At 41.2% G+C, this 16,613-nt stretch overlaps 1 protein-coding gene across 4 annotated transcripts in view; it reads left to right on the forward strand.

Annotated features, from left to right (window-relative positions):
- Positions 1 to 13,493: 13,493 nt before the first annotated feature.
- Positions 13,494 to 16,613, forward strand: part of LOC139754949 (coiled-coil domain-containing protein 97) — a 154,649-nt gene continuing 151,529 nt past the window's right edge. For 2 of the 4 annotated variants that reach the window (XM_071672768.1, XM_071672771.1), the window contains exon 1: positions 15,539 to 15,697. The gene's annotated coding sequence lies outside the window, so the exon portion shown is untranslated. Of the gene's footprint in view, positions 13,624 to 15,535; positions 15,698 to 16,613 lie in introns of those variants that run through there. The other 2 variants (XM_071672770.1, XM_071672769.1) reach the window with 2 other exon arrangements.

Here is a 16,613-nt window from a genome sequence, read left to right on the forward strand (position 1 = left end):
TGTGTGGACGTGTATGTATATACATGTGTATGGGGTGGGGTGGGCCATTTCTTTCGTCTGTTTCCTTGCGCTACCTCGCAAACGCGGGAGACAGCGACAAAGCAAAATAAAAAATGAATATAATATATATATATATATATATATATATATATATATATATATATATATATACATATATATATATATATATATATATATATATATATATATATACATGGGGTGTTCAGTGTTGTAAATGGATATGGTGAAGAGCTTGTAGATTTATGTGCTGAAAAAGGACTGATGATTGGGAATACCTGGTTTAAAAAGCGAGATATACATAAGTATACGTATGTAAGTAGGAGAGATGGCCAGAGAGCGTTATTGGATTACGTGTTAATTGACAGGCGCGCGAAAGAGAGACTTTTGGATGTTAATGTGCTAACAGGTGCAACTGGAGGGATGTCTGATCATTATCTTGTGGAGGCTAAATTGAAGATTTGTATGGGTTTTCAGAAAAGAAGTGTGAATGTTAGGGTGAAGAGGGTGGTGAGAGTAAGTGAGCTTGGGAAGGAGACTTGTGTGAGGAAGTACCAGGAGAGACTGAGTACAGAATGGAAAAAGGTGAGAACAATGGAAGTAAGGGGAGTGGGGGAGGAATGGGATGTATTTAGGGAATCAGTGATGGATTGCGCAAAAGATGCTTGTGGCATGAGAAGAGTGGGTGGTGGGTTGATAAGAAAGGGTAGTGAGTGGTGGGATGAAAAAGTAAGATTATTAGTGAAAGAGAAGAGAGAGGCATTTGGACGATTTTTGCAGGGAAAAAATGCAATTGAGTGGGAGATGTATAAAAGAAAGAGACAGGAGGTCAAGAGAAAGGCGCAAGCGGTGAAAAAGAAGGCAATGGAGAGTTGGGGTGAGAGAGTATCATTAAATTTTAGGGAGAATAAAAAGATGTTCTGGAAGGAGGTAAATAAAGTGCGTAAGACAAGGGAGCAAATGGGAACTTCAGTGAAGGGCGCAAATGGGGAGGTGATAACAAGTAGTGGTGATGTGAGAATGAGATGGATTGAGTATTTTGAAGGTTTGTTGAATGTGTTTGATGATAGAGTGGTAGATATAGGGTGTTTTGGTCGACATGTTGTGCAAAGTGACAGGGTTAGGGAAAATAATTTGGTAAACAGAGAAGAGGTAGTAAAAGCTTTGCGGAAGATGAAAGCCGGCAAGGCAACAGGTTTGGATGGTATTGCAGTGGAATTTATTAAAAAAGGGGGTGACTGTATTGTTGACTGGTTGGTAAGGTTATTTAATGTATGTATGACTCATGGTGAGGTGCCTGAGGATTGGCGGAATGCGTGCATAGTGCCATTGTACAAAGGCAAAGGGGATAAGAGTGAGTGCTCAAATTACAGAGGTATAAGTTTGTTGAGTATTCCTGGTAAATTATATGGGAGGGTATTGATTGAGAGGGTGAAGGCATGTACAGAGCATCAGACTGGGGAAGAGCAGTGTGGTTTCAGAAGTGGTAGAGGATGTGTGGATCAGGTGTTTGCTTTGAAGAATGTATGTGAGAAATACTTAGAAAAGCAAATGGATTTGTATGTAGCATTTACGGATCTGGAGAAGGCATATCATAGAGTTGATAGAGATGCTCTGTGGAAGGTATTAAGAATATATGGTGTGGAGGCAAGTTGTTAGAAGCAGTGAAAAGTTTTTATCGAGGATATAAAGCATGTGTACGTGTAGGAAGAGAGGAAAGTGATTGGTTCTCAGTGAATGTAGGTTTCCGGCAGGGGGGTGTGATGTCTCCATGGTTGTTTAATTTGTTTATGGATGGGGTTGTTAGGGAGGTGAATGCAAGAGTTTTGGAAAGAGGGGCAAATATGAAGTCTGTTGTGGATGAGAGAGCTTGGGAAGTGAGTCAGTTGTTGTTCGCTGATGATACAGCGTTGGTGGCTGATTCATGTGAGAAACTGCAGAAGCTGGTGACTGAGTTTGGTAAAGTGTGTGAAAGAAGAAAGTTAAGAGTAAATGTGAATAAGAGCAAGGTTATTAGGTACAGTAGGGTTGAGGGTCAAGTCAATTGGGAGGTAAGTTTGAATGGAGAAAAACTGGAGGAAGTAAAGTGTTTTAGATATCTGGGAGTGGATCTGGCAGCGTATGGAACCATGGCAGCGGAAGTGAATCATAGGGTGGGGGAGGGGGCGAAAATCCTGGGAGCCTTGAAGAATGTTTGGAAGTCGAGAATATTATCTCGGAAAGCAAAAATGGGTATGTTTGAAGGAATAGTGGTTCCAACAATGTTGTATGGTTGCGAAGCGTGGGCTATGGATAGAGTTGTGCGCAGGAGGGTGGATGTGCTGGAAATGAGATGTTTGAAGACAATGTGTGGTGTGAGGTGGTTTGATCGAGTAAGTAATGTAAGGGTGAGAGAGATGTGTGGAAATAAAAAGAGCGTGGTTGAGAGAGCAGAAGAGGGTGTTTTGAAATGGTTTGGGCACATGGAGAGAATGAGTGAGGAAAGATTGACCAAGAGGATATATGTGTCGGAGGTGGAGGGAACGAGTAGAAGTGGGAGACCAAATTGGAGGTGGAAAGATGGAGTGAAAAAGATTTTGTGTGATCGGGGCCTGAACATGCAGGAGGGTGAAAGGAGGGCAAGGAATAGAGTGAATTGGATCGATGTGGTATACCGGGGTTGACGTGCTGTCAGTGGATTGAATCAGGGCATGTGAAGCGTCTGGGGTAAACCATGGAAAGTTGTGTGGGGCCTGGATGTGGAATGGGAGCTGTGGTTTCGGGCATTATTGCATGACAGCTAGAGACTGAGTCTGAACGAATGGGGCCTTTGTTGTCTTTTCCTAGTGCTACCTCGCACACACGAGGGGGGAGGGGGATGGTATTCCATGTGTGGCGAGGTGGCGATGGAAATGAATAAAGGCATACAGTGTGAATTGTGTGCATGGGTATATATATATATGTGTCTGTGTGTCTATATATATGTGTACATTGAGAAGTATAGGTATGTATATTTGCGTATGTGGACGTGTATGTATATACATTGTGTATAGGGGTGGGTTGGGCCATTTCTTTCGTCTGTTTCCTTGCGCTACCTCGCAAACGCGGGAGACAGCGACAAAGCAAAATAAATAAAAAAAAAAAAAAAAAATATATATATATATATATATATATATATATATATATATATATATATATATATATATATATATATATATATATATTTGTGTGTGTGTGTGTGTGTGTGTGTGTGTGTGTGTGTGTGTGTGTCTGTGTGTGTGTCTGTGTGTGTGTCTGTGTGTGTGTGTGTGTGTGTGTGTGTGTGTGTGTGTGTGTGTGTGTTCCTATGAGTCCACGGGGAAAATGAAACACGAAAATTTCCCAAGTGCACTATCGTGTAATAATCACATCATCAGGGGAGACACAAGAGAGAAATATAAGAGGGGCAAGTATGCAGTCTGTTGTGGATGAGAGAGCTTGGGAAGTGAGTCAGTTGTTGTTCGCTGATGATACAGCGCTGGTGGCTGATTCATATGACAAACTGCAGAAGCTGGTGACTGAGTTCGGTAAAGTGTGTGAAAGAAGAAACTTGAGAGCAAATGTGAATAAGAGCAAGGTTATTAGGTACAGTAGGGTTGAGGGTCAAGTCAATTGAGAGGTAAGTTTGAATGGAGTAAAAGTGGAGGAAGTAAAGTGTTTTAGATATCTGGGAGTGGATCTGGCAGCGGATGGAACCATGGAAGCGGAAGTGAGCCTTGAAGAATGTTTGGAAGTCGAGAACATTATCTCGGTAAGCAAAAAAGGGTATGTTTGAAGGAATAGTGGTTCCAACAATGTTGTATGGTTGCGAGGCGCGGGCTATGGATAGAGTTGTGCGCAGGAGGGTGGATGTGCTGGAAATCAGATGTTTGAGGACAATATGTGGTATGAGTTGGTTTGATCGAGTAAGTAATGAACGGTAAGAGAAATGTGTGGTAATAAAAGAGTGTAGTTGAGAGAGAAGAAAAGGGTGTTTTGAAACGGTTTGGTCACATGGAGAGAATGAGTGAGGAAAGATTGACCAAGAGGATATATGTGTCAGAGGTGGAGGGAACGAGGAGAATTGGGAGACCAAATTGGAGGTGGAAAGATGGAGTGAAAAAGATTTTGAGTAGTCGGGGCCTGAACATGCAGGAGGGTGAAAGGCGTGGAAGGAATAGAGTGATTTGGAACGATGTGGGATACCGGGGTCGACGTGCTGTCATTGGATTGAACCAAGGCATGTGAAGCGTCTGGGGTAAACCATGGAAATTTGTGTGGGGCCTGGATGTGGAAAGGCAGCTGTGGTTTCGGTGCATTATTACATGACATCTAGAGACTGAGTCTGAACGAATGGGGCCTTTGTTGTCTTTTCCCAGCGCTACCTCGCACACATGAGGGGGGGGGGGGTTGTTATTCCATGTGTGGCGAGGTGGCGACGGAAATAAATAAAGGCAGACAGTATGAATTATGTACATGTGTATATATGTATATGTCTGTGTGTGTATATATAGGCATACGCTGAGATGTATAGGTATGTATATTTGCGTGTGTGGACGTGTATGTATATACATGTGTATGTGGGTGGGTTTGGCCATTCTTTCGTCTGTTTCCTTGCGCTACCTCGCTAACGCGGGAGACAGCGACAAAGCAAAATAAATATGATAAATATAATAATAATAATAATAATAATAGTAATAATAATAATAAATTTCATTATTTATTTTGCTTTGTCACTGTCTCCCGCGTTTGGGAGGTTGCGCAAGGAAACAGATGAAAGAAATGGCCCAACCCACCTCCATACACATGTATATACATACACGTCCACACACGCAAATATACATACCTATACATCTCAATGTACACATGTACACATATATATACACACACTGACACATACATATATATCCATGCACAATTCACACTGTCTGCCTTTATTCATTCTCATCGCCACCTCGCCACACATGGAATACCACCCCCCTCCCCCCTCATGTGTGCGAGGTAGCGCTAGGAAAAGACAACAAAGGCCCCATTCGTTCACACTCAGTCTCTAGCTGTCATGTAATAATGCCCGAAACCACAGCTCCCTTTCTTCATCAAGGCCCCACACAACTTTCCATGGTTTACCCCAGACGCTTCACATGCCCTGATTCAATCCACTGACAGCACGTCAACCCCGGTATACCACATCAATCCAATTCACTCAAACCACCTCACACCACACATTGTCCTCAAACATCTTATTTCCAGCACATCCACCCTCCTGCGCACAACTCTATCCATAGCCCACGCCTCGCAACCATACAACATTGTTGGAACCACTATTCCTTCAAACATACCCATTTTTGCTTTCCGAGATAATGTTCTCGACTTCCAAACATTCTTCAAGGCTCCCAGGATTTTCGCCCCCTCCCCCACCCTATGATTCACTTCCGCTTCCATGGTTCCATCCGCTGCCAGATCCACTCCACATATCTAAAACACTTTACTTCCTCCAGTTTTTCTCCATTCAAACTTACCTCCCAATTGACTTGATCCTCAAACCTACTGTACCTAATAACCTTGCTCTTATTCACATTTGCTCTTAACTTTCTTCTTTCACACACTTTACCAAACTCAGTCACCAGCTTCTGCAGTTTCTCACATGAATCAGCCACTAGCGCTGTCATCAGCGAACAACAACTGACTCACTTCCCAAGCTCTCTCATCCACAAGAGACTTCATACTTGCCCCTCTTTCCAAAACTCTTGCATTCACCTCCCTAACAACCCCATCCATAAACAAATTAAACAACCATGGAGACATCACACACCCCTGCCGCAAACCTACATTCACTGAGAACCAATCACTTTGCTCTCTTCCTACACGTACACATGCCTTACATACTCGATAAAAACTTTTCACCGCTTCTAACAACTTGCCTCCCACACCATATATTCTTAATACCTTCCACAGAGCATCTCTATCAACTCTATCATATGCTTTCTCCTGATCCATAAATGCTACATACAAATCCATTTGCTTTTCTACGTATTTCTCACATACATTCTTCAAAGCAAACACCTGATCCACACATCCTCTACCACTTCTAAAACCACACTGTCCTTCCGCAATCTGATGCTCTGTACATGCCTTCACCCTCTCAATCAATACCTTCCCATATAATTTACCAGGAATACTCAACAAACTTATACCTCTGTAATTTAAGCACTCACTCTTATCCCCTTTGCCTTTGTACAATGGCACTATGCACGCATTCCACCAATCCTCATGCACCTCACCATGAGCCATACATACATTAAATAACCTTACCAACCAGTCAACAATACAGTCACCCCCTTTTTTAATAGATTCCACTGCAATACCATCCAAACCTGCTGCCTTGCCGGCTTTCATCTTCCGCAAAGCTTTTACTACCTCTTCTCTGTTAACCAAATCATTTTCCCTAACCCTCTCACTTTGCACACCACCTCGACCAAAACACCCTATATCTGCCACTCTATCACCAAACATATTCAACAAACCTTCAAAATACTCACTCCATCTCATTCTCACATCACCACCACTTGTTATCACCTCCCCATTTCCGCCCTTCACTGAAGTTCCCATTTGCTCCCTTGTCTTACGCACTTTATTTACCTCCTTCCAGAACATCTTTTTATTCTCCCTAAAATTTAATGATACTCTCTCAGCGCAACTCTCACTTGCCCTCTTTTTCACCTCTTGCACCTTTCTCTTGACCTCCTGTCTCTTTCTTTTATACATCTCCCACTCAATTGCAATTTTTCCCTGAAAAAATCGTCCAAATGCCTCTCTCTTCTCTTTCACTAATAATCTTACTTCTTCATCCCACCACTCACTACCCTTTCTAATCAACCCACCTCCCACTCTTCTCATGCCACAAGCATCTTTTGCTCACTCCATCACTGATTCCCTAAATACATCCCATTCCTCCCCCACTCCCCTTACTTCCATTGTTCTCACCTTTTTCCATTCTGTACTCGGTCTCTCCTGGTACTTTCTCACAAAAGTCTCATTCCCAAGCTCACTTACTCTCACCACCCTCTTCACCCCAACATTCACTCTTCTTTTCTGAAAACCCATACAAATCTTCACCTTAGCCTCCACAAGATAATGATCAGACATCCCTCCAGTTGCACCTCTCAGCACATTAACATCCAAAAGTCTCTCTTTCGCGCGCCTCTCAATTAACACGTAATCCAATAATTCTCTCTGGCCATCTCTCCTACTTACATACGTATACTTATGTATATCTCGCTTTTTAAACCAAGTATTCCCAATCACCAGTCCTTTTTCAGCACATAAATCTACAAGCTCTTCACCATTTCCATTTACAACACTGAACACCCCATGTATACCAATTATTCCCTCAACTGCCACATTACTCACCTTTTCATTCAAATCACCCATCACTATAACCCGGTCGCGTGCATCAAAACCACTAACACACTCATTCAGCTGCTCCCAAAACACTTGCCTCTCATGATCTTTCTTCTCATGCCCAGGTGCATATTCACCAATAATCACCCATCTTTCTCCATCAACTTTCAGTTTTACCCATATTAATCGAGAATTTACTTTCTTACATTCTATCACATACTCCCACAACTCCTGTTTCAGGAGTATTGCTACTCCTTCCCTTGCTCTTGTCCTCTCACTAACCCCTGACTTTACTCCCAAGACATTCCCAAACCACTCTTCTCCTTTAACCTTGAGCTTCGTTTCAGTCAGAGCCAAAACATCCAGGTTCCTTTCCTCAAACATACTACCTCTCTCTCCTTTTTTCACATCTTGGTTACATCCACACACATTTAGACACCCCAATCTGAGTCTACGAGGAGGATGAGCACTCCCCGCGTGACTCCTTCTGTTTCCCACTTTTAGAAAGTTAAAATACAAGGAGGGGAGGATTTCTGGTCCCCCGCTCCCGTCCCCTCTCGTCGCCTTCTACGACACGTGAGGAATGCGTGGGAAGTATTCTTTCACCCCTCTCCCCAGGGATAATATATATATATATATATATATATATATATATATATATATATATATATATATATATATATATATATATATATATATATATATATATACACACATATATACACATATATACACACATACACACATACACTCATATATATATATATATATATATACACATATATATATATATATATATATATATATATATATATATATATATATATATATATATATATATATATATATATATTTTATCTTTTTTGCTTTGTCGCTGTCTCCCGCGTTTGTGAGGTAGCGCAAGGAAACAGACGAAAGAAATGGCCCAACCCACCCCCATACACATGTATATACATACGTCCACACACGCAAATATACATACCTACACAGCTTTCCATGGTTTACCCCAGACGCTTCACATGCCCCGATTCAATCCACTGACAGCACGTCAACCCCGGTATACCACATCGCTCCAATTCACTCTATTCCTTGCCCTCCTTTCACCCTCCTGCATGTTCAGGCCCCGATCACACAAAATCTTTTTCACTCCATCTTTCCACCTCCAATTTGGTCTCCCTCTTCTCCTCGTTCCCTCCACCTCCGACACATATATCCTCTTGGTCAATCTTTCCTCACTCATTCTCTCCATGTGCCCAAACCATTTCAAAACACCCTCTTCTGCTCTCTCAACCACGCTCTTTTTATTTCCACACATCTCTCTTACCCTTACGTTACTTACTCGATCAAACCACCTCACACCACACATTGTCCTCAAACATCTCATTTCCAGCACATCCATCCTCCTGCGCACAACTCTATCCATAGCCCAAGCCTCGCAACCATACAACATTGTTGGAACCACTATTCCTTCAAACATACCCATTTTTGCTTTCCGAGATAATGTTCTCGACTTCCACACATTCTTCAAGGCTCCCAGAATTTTCGCCCCCTCCCCCACCCTATGATCCACTTCCGCTTCCATGGTTCCATCCGCTGCCAGATCCACTCCCAGATATCTAAAACACTTCACTTCCTCCAGTTTTTCTCCATTCAAACTCACCTCCCAATTGACTTGACCCTCAACCCTACTGTACCTAATAACCTTGCTCTTATTCACATTTACTCTTAACTTTCTTCTTTCACACGCTTTACCAAACTCAGTCACCAGCTTCTGCAGTTTCTCACATGAATCAGCCACCAGCGCTGTATCATCAGCGAACAACAACTGACTCACTTCCCAAGCTCTCTCATCCCCAACAGACTTCATACTTGCCCCTCTTTCCAAAACTCTTGCATTCACCTCCCTGACAACCCCATCCATAAACAAATTAAACAACCATGGAGACATCACACACCCCTGCCGCAAACATACATTCACTGAGAACCAATCACTTTCCTCTCTTCCTACACGTACACATGCCTTACATCCTCGATAAAAACTTTTCACTGCTTCTAACAACTTGCCTCCCACACCATATATTCTTAATACCTTCCACAGAGCATCTCTATCAACTCTATCATATGCCTTCTCCAGATCCATAAATGCTACATACAAATCCATTTGCTTTTCTAAGTATTTCTCACATACATTCTTCAAAGCAAACACCTGATCCACACATCCTCTACCACTTCTGAAACCACACTGCTCTTCCCCAATCTGTTGCTCTGTACATGCCTTCACCCTCTCAATCAATACCCTCCCATATAATTTACCAGGAATACTCAACAAACTTATACCTCTGTAATTTGAGCACTCACTCTTATCCCCTTTGCCTTTGTACAATGGCACTATGCACGCATTCCGCCAATCCTCAGGCACCTCACCATGAGTCATACATACATTAAATAACCTTACCAACCAGTCAACAATACAGTCACCCCCTTTTTTAATAAATTCCACTGCAATACCATCCAAACCCGCTGCCTTGCCGGCTTTCATCTTCCGCAAAGCTTTTACTACCTCTTCTCTGTTTACCAAATCATTTTCCCTAACCCTCTCACTTTGCACACCACCTCGACCAAAACACCCTATATCTGCCACTCTATCATCAAACACATTCAACAAACCTACAAAATACTCACTCCATCTCCTTCTCACATCACCACTACTTGTTATCACCTCCCCATTTGCGCCCTTCACTGAAGTTCCCATTTGCTCCCTTGTCTTACGCACTTTATTTACCTCCTTCCAGAACATCTTTTTATTCTCCCTAAAATTTAATGATACTCTCTCACCCCAACTCTCATTTGCCTTCTTTTTCACCTCTTGCACCTTTCTCTTGACCTCCTGTCTCTTTCTTTTATACATCTCCCACTCAATTGCATTTTTTCCCTGCAAAAATCGTCCAAATGCCTCTCTCTTCTCTTTCACTAATACTCTTACTTCTTCATCCCACCACTCACTACCCTTTCTAATCAACCCACCTCCCACTCTTCTCATGCCACAAGCATCTTTTGCGCAATCCATCACTGATTCCCTAAATACATCCCATTCCTCCCCCACTCCCCTTACTTCCATTGTTCTCACCTTTTTCCATTCTGTACTCAGTCTCTCCTGGTACTTCCTCACATAAGTCTCCTTATATAAAAAATGTAAGCAATAATTTAGAAAACTGAAACTTCTAGCTTGAAATGAAATGAAAAATGACTGTCACATAATGGTTCAACCTCTGGCTATGGAACAGGGAAATGTATAATTTATTTACATGAAATATACATTATTATTAATAATAATAATAACAATAATAATAATAATAATAATAATAATAATGATAGTAATATTGATAACAGTAACAATGATAATGATAATAGTAATAACAATGATAATAACAATGATAATAATAATAATAATAATAATAATAATAATAATAATTATAATAATAATAATAATAATAGTAATAATAATAATAATAATAATAATAATATTTATTTATTATTTATTTTGCTTTGTCGCTGTCTCCCGCGTTAGCGAGGTAGCGCAAGGAAACAGACAAAAGAATGGCCCAACCCACCCACATACACATGTATATAACATACACGTCCACACGCGCAAATTTACATACCTATACATCTCAATGTACACATGTATGTACACACACAGGCATATACATATATACACATGTACCTAATTCATAGTCTGCCTTTATTTATTCCCATTGCCACCCCGCCACACATGGAATAACAACCCCCTCCCCCTCACGTGCGCGAGGTAGCGCTAGGAAAAGACAACAAAGGCCCCATTCGTTCACACTCAGTCTCTAGCTGTCATGTAATAATGCACCGAAACCAAAGCTCCCTTGCCACATCCAGGCCCCACACCACTTTCCATGGTTTACCCCAGACGCTTCACATGCCCTGGTTCAATCTATTGACAGCACGTCGACCCCGGTATACCACATCGTTCCAATTCACTCTATTCCTTGCACGCCTTTCACCCTCCTGCATGTTCAGGCCCCGATCACTCAAAATCTTTTTCACTCCATCTTTCCACCTCCAATTTGGTCTCCCACTTCTACTCGTTCCCTCCACCTCTGACACATATATCCTCTTGGTCAATCTTCCCTCACTAATTCTCTCCATGTGACCAAACCATTTCAGAACACCCTCTTCTGCTCTCTCAACCACGCTCTTTTTATTTCCACAAATCTCTCTTACCCTTACATTACTTAATCGATCAAATCCCCTCACACCACATATTGTCCTCAAACCTCTCATTTCCAGCACATCCACCCTCCTGCGCACAACTCTATCCATAGCCCAAGCCTCGCAACCATACAACATTGTTGGAACAACTATTCCTTCAAGCATACCCATTTTTGCTCCCCGAAATAATGTTCTCGACTTCCAAACATTCTTCAAGGCTCCCAGAATTATCGCCCCCTCCCCCACCCCATGATTCACTTGAGCTTCCATGGTTCCATCTTCTGCCAGATCCACTCCCAGATATCTAAAACACTTTACTTCCTCCAGTTTTTCTCCATTCAAACTTACCTCCCAGTTGACTTGACCCTCAACCCTACTGTACCTAGTAACTTTGCTCTTATTCACATTTACTCTTAACTTTCTTTTATTCACATTTACTCTTAACTTTCTTCTTTCACACACTTTACCGAACTCAGTCAACAGCTTCTGCAGTTTCTCACATGAATCAGCCACCAGCGCTGTATCATCAGCGAACAACAACTGACTCACTTCCCAAGCTCTCTCATCCACAACAGACTTCATACTTGCCCCTCTTTCCAAAACTCTTGCATTCACCTCCCTAACAACCCCATCCATAAACAAATTAAACAACCATGGAGACATCACACACCCCTGTCGCAAACCTATATTCACTGAGAACCAATCACTTTCCTCTCTTCCTACACCTACACATGCCTTACATCCTCGATAAAAACTTTTTACTGCTTCTAACAACTTGCCTCCCAAACCATATATTCTTAATACCTTCCACAGAGCATCTCTATCAACTCTATCATATGCATTCTCCAGATCCATAAATACTACATACAATTCCACTTGCTTTTCTAAGTAATTCTCACATACATTCTTCAAAAAAAACACCTGATCCACACATCCTCTACCACTTCTGAAACCACACTGCTCTTCCCCAATCTGATGCTCTGTACATGCCTTCACCCTCTCAATCAATACCCTCCCATATAATTTACCAGGAATACTCAACACTTAGACCTCTGTAATTTGAGCACTCACTCTTATCCCCTTTGCCTTTGTACAATGGCACTATGCAAGGATTCCGCCAATCCTCAGGCACCTCACCATGAATCATACATATATTAGATAACCTTACCAACCATTCAACAATACAGTCACCCCCTTTTTTTAATAAATTCCACTGCAATACCATCCAAACCTGCTGCCTTGCCGGCATTCATCTTCCATAAAGCTTTTACTACCCCTTCTCTGTTTACCAAATCATTTTCCCTAACCCTCTCACTTTGCACACCACCTCGATCAAAACACCCTGTATGTGCCACTCTATCATCAAAAACATTCAACAAACCTTCAAAATACTCACTCTATCTCCTTCTCACATCACCACTACTTGTTATCATCTCTCCATTAGCCCCCTTCACTAAAGTTCCTATTTGCTCTCTTGTCTTACGCACTTTATCTTCCTCCTTCCAAAACATCTTTTTATTCTCCCTAAAATCTAATAATACTCTCTCACCCCAACTCTCATTTTCGCTCTTTTTCACCTCTTGCACCTTTTTCTTGACCTCCTGCCTCTTTCTTTTATACATCTCCCACTCCTTTGCATTTTTTCCCTGCAAAAATCGTCCAAATGCCTCTCTCTTCTCTTTCACTAATAGTAATAATAATAATAATTTTACCAAATAAACCTCAACCCAAACCTTTGTGGGTACAGGAAAAAGGATCGCTGGTAGTCTTGGGTTGTGGCAGGAATGTGCGGCCACAGCCACACGCATCGTCCTTCACTGTTGTTGTTTTGATAAACCTTTGAGGTCAGCCTAAGCAGTATACATATCACCTCCCATGGAAACTACGTCATAGTTTGAGTCATAGCTTCTTACATTTTACGGAATCCCGTTAACTGCTTCATAGAAAGATAACAGAAAATTATAGGTAGGAATATGAATAGTAATTTCAACTATTACTGACCCACGTATTAGAGTAATACATTTTTATGAAATTATACTAGTTGATTATTTGACTGTGTAGACTTAATACAAAGCGTGGGATTTTAGGGGCAGAACCTTCCACTCCATGAGTTTAAAGTTCTTGTAAAGTGGGCAGGGCTTTGATTTAAAGGGAAATTATGGGATAAAACTTAAACAGTTGAGTATATCGAATGTATTGGTAACACTCATCAAAATCTGTGAAGTAGGAAACAACCAGAAGAGACACCTGTGGTGTCCCCATGTCATTTTCTAAAATCCTGCTGTATTTACGATGTAAGTCGATTTACAAACACCATGAAGCTGTAATACAAGATAAAGATTTGCCTGAAGGGTTTAGAAATGCTTAATGTCCTTTGCCATTTGTGCCACAAAGTGGTGACATGAATTTTAACGTTTGATTACCAATGAATCCTATTTTTGAAAAAATCTTGGGTAGGTTCAAATGTCTGTAGATACGAAGATCGATGTGATGCTCTTGTTTACGTTTACTCTTAACTTTCTTCTTTCACACACTTTACCGAACTCAGTCAACAGCTTCTGCAGTTTCTCACATGAATCAGCCACCAGCGCTGTATCATCAGCGAACAACAACTGACTCACTTCCCAAGCTCTCTCATCCACAACAGACTTCATACTTGCCCCTCTTTCCAAAACTCTTGCATTCACCTCCCTAACAACCCCATCCATAAACAAATTAAACAACCATGGAGACATCACACACCCCTGTCGCAAACCTATATTCACTGAGAACCAATCACTTTCCTCTCTTCCTACACCTACACATGCCTTACATCCTCGATAAAAACTTTTCACTGCTTCTAACAACTTGCCTCCCACACCATATATTCTTAATACCTTCCACAGAGCATCTCTATCAACTCTATCATATGCCTTCTCCAGATCCATAAATACTACATACAATTCCACTTGCTTTTCTAAGTATTTCTCACATACATTCTTCAAAACAAACACCTGATCCACACATCCTCTACCACTTCTGAAACCACACTGCTCTTCCCCAATCTGATGCTCTGTACATGCCTTCACCTTCTCAATCAATACCCTCCCATATAATTTACCAGGAATACTCAACAAACTTAGACCTCTGTAATATGAGCACTCACTCTTATCCCCTTTGCCTTTGTACAATGGCACTATGCAAGGATTCCGCCAATCCTCAGGCACCTCACCATGAATCATACATATATTAGATAACCTTACCAACCAGTCAACAATACAGTCACCCCCTTTTTTTAATAAATTCCACTGCAATACCATCCAAACCTGCTGCCTTGCCGGCATTCATCTTCCGTAAAGCTTTTACTACCCCTTCTCTGTTTACCAAATCATTTTTCCTAACCCTCTCACTTTGCACACCACCTCGATCAAAACACCCTGTATGTGCCACTCTATCATCAAAAACATTCAACAAACCTTCAAAATACTCACTCTATCTCCTTCTCACATCACCACTACTTGTTATCATCTCTCCATTAGCCCCCTTCACTAAAGTTCCTATTTGCTCTCTTGTCTTACGCACTTTATTTTCCTCCTTCCAAAACATCTTTTTATTCTCCCTAAAATTTAATGATACTCTCTCACCCCAACTCTCATTTTCCCTCTTTTTCACCTCTTGCACCTTTTTCTTGACCTCCTGCCTCTTTCTTTTATACATCTCCCACTCCTTTGCATTTTTTCCCTGCAAAAATCGTCCAAATGCCTCTCTCTTCTCTTTCACTAATAGTAATAATAATAATAATTTTACCAAATAAACCTCAACCCAAACCTTTGTGGGTACAGGAAAAAGGATCGCTGGTAGTCTTGGGTTGTGGCAGGAATGTGCGGCCACAGCCACACGCATCGTCCTTCACTGTTGTTGTTTTGATAAACCTTTGAGGTCAGCCTAAGCAGTATACATATCACCTCCTATGGAAACTACGTCATAGTTTGAGACATAGCTTCTTACATTTTATGGAATCCCGTTAACTGCTTCATAGAAAGGTAACAGAAAATTATAGGTAGGATTATGAATAGTAATTTCAACTATTACTGACCCACGTATTAGAGTAATACATTTTTATGAAATTATACTAGTTGATTATTTGACTGTGTAGACTTAATACAAAGTGTGGGATTTTAGGGGCAGAACTTTCCACTCCATGAGTTTAAAGTTCTTGTAAAGTGGGCAGGGCTTTGATTTAAAGGGAAATTATGGGATAAAACTTAAACAGTTGAGTATATCGAATGTATTGGTAACACTCATCAAAATCTGTGAAGTAGGAAACAACCAGAAGAGACACCTGTGGTGTCCCCATGTCATTTTCTAAAATCCTGCTGTATTTACGATGTAAGTCGATTTACAAACACCATGAAGCTGTAATACAAGATAAAGATTTGCCTGAAGGGTTTAGAAATGCTTAATGTCCTTTGCCATTTGTGCCACAAAGTGGTAACATGAATTTTAACGTTTGATTACCAATGAATCCTATTTTTGAAAAAATCTTGGGTAGGTTCAAATGTCTGTAGATACGAAGATCGATGTGATGCTCTTGTTTACGTTTACTCTTAACTTTCTTCTTTCACACACTTTACCAAACTCAGTCACCAGCTTCTGCAGTTTCTCACATGAATCAGCCACCAGCGTTGTATCATCAGCGAACAACAACTTACTCACTTCCCAAGCTCTCTCATCCACAACAGACTTCATACTTGCCCCTCTTTCCAAAACTCTTGCATTCACCTCCCTAACAACCCCATCCATAAACAAATTAAACAACCATGGAGACATCACACACCCCTACCGCAAACCTACATTTACTGAGAACCAGTGACTTTCCTCTTCCTACACCTACACATGCCTTACATCCTCGATAAAAACTTTTCACTGCTTCTAACAACTTGCCTCCCACATCATATATTCTTAAAACCTTCCAC

This window comes from Panulirus ornatus, chromosome 18, assembly GCF_036320965.1.
Source record: "Panulirus ornatus isolate Po-2019 chromosome 18, ASM3632096v1, whole genome shotgun sequence".
NCBI lineage: Eukaryota > Metazoa > Arthropoda > Malacostraca > Decapoda > Palinuridae > Panulirus > Panulirus ornatus.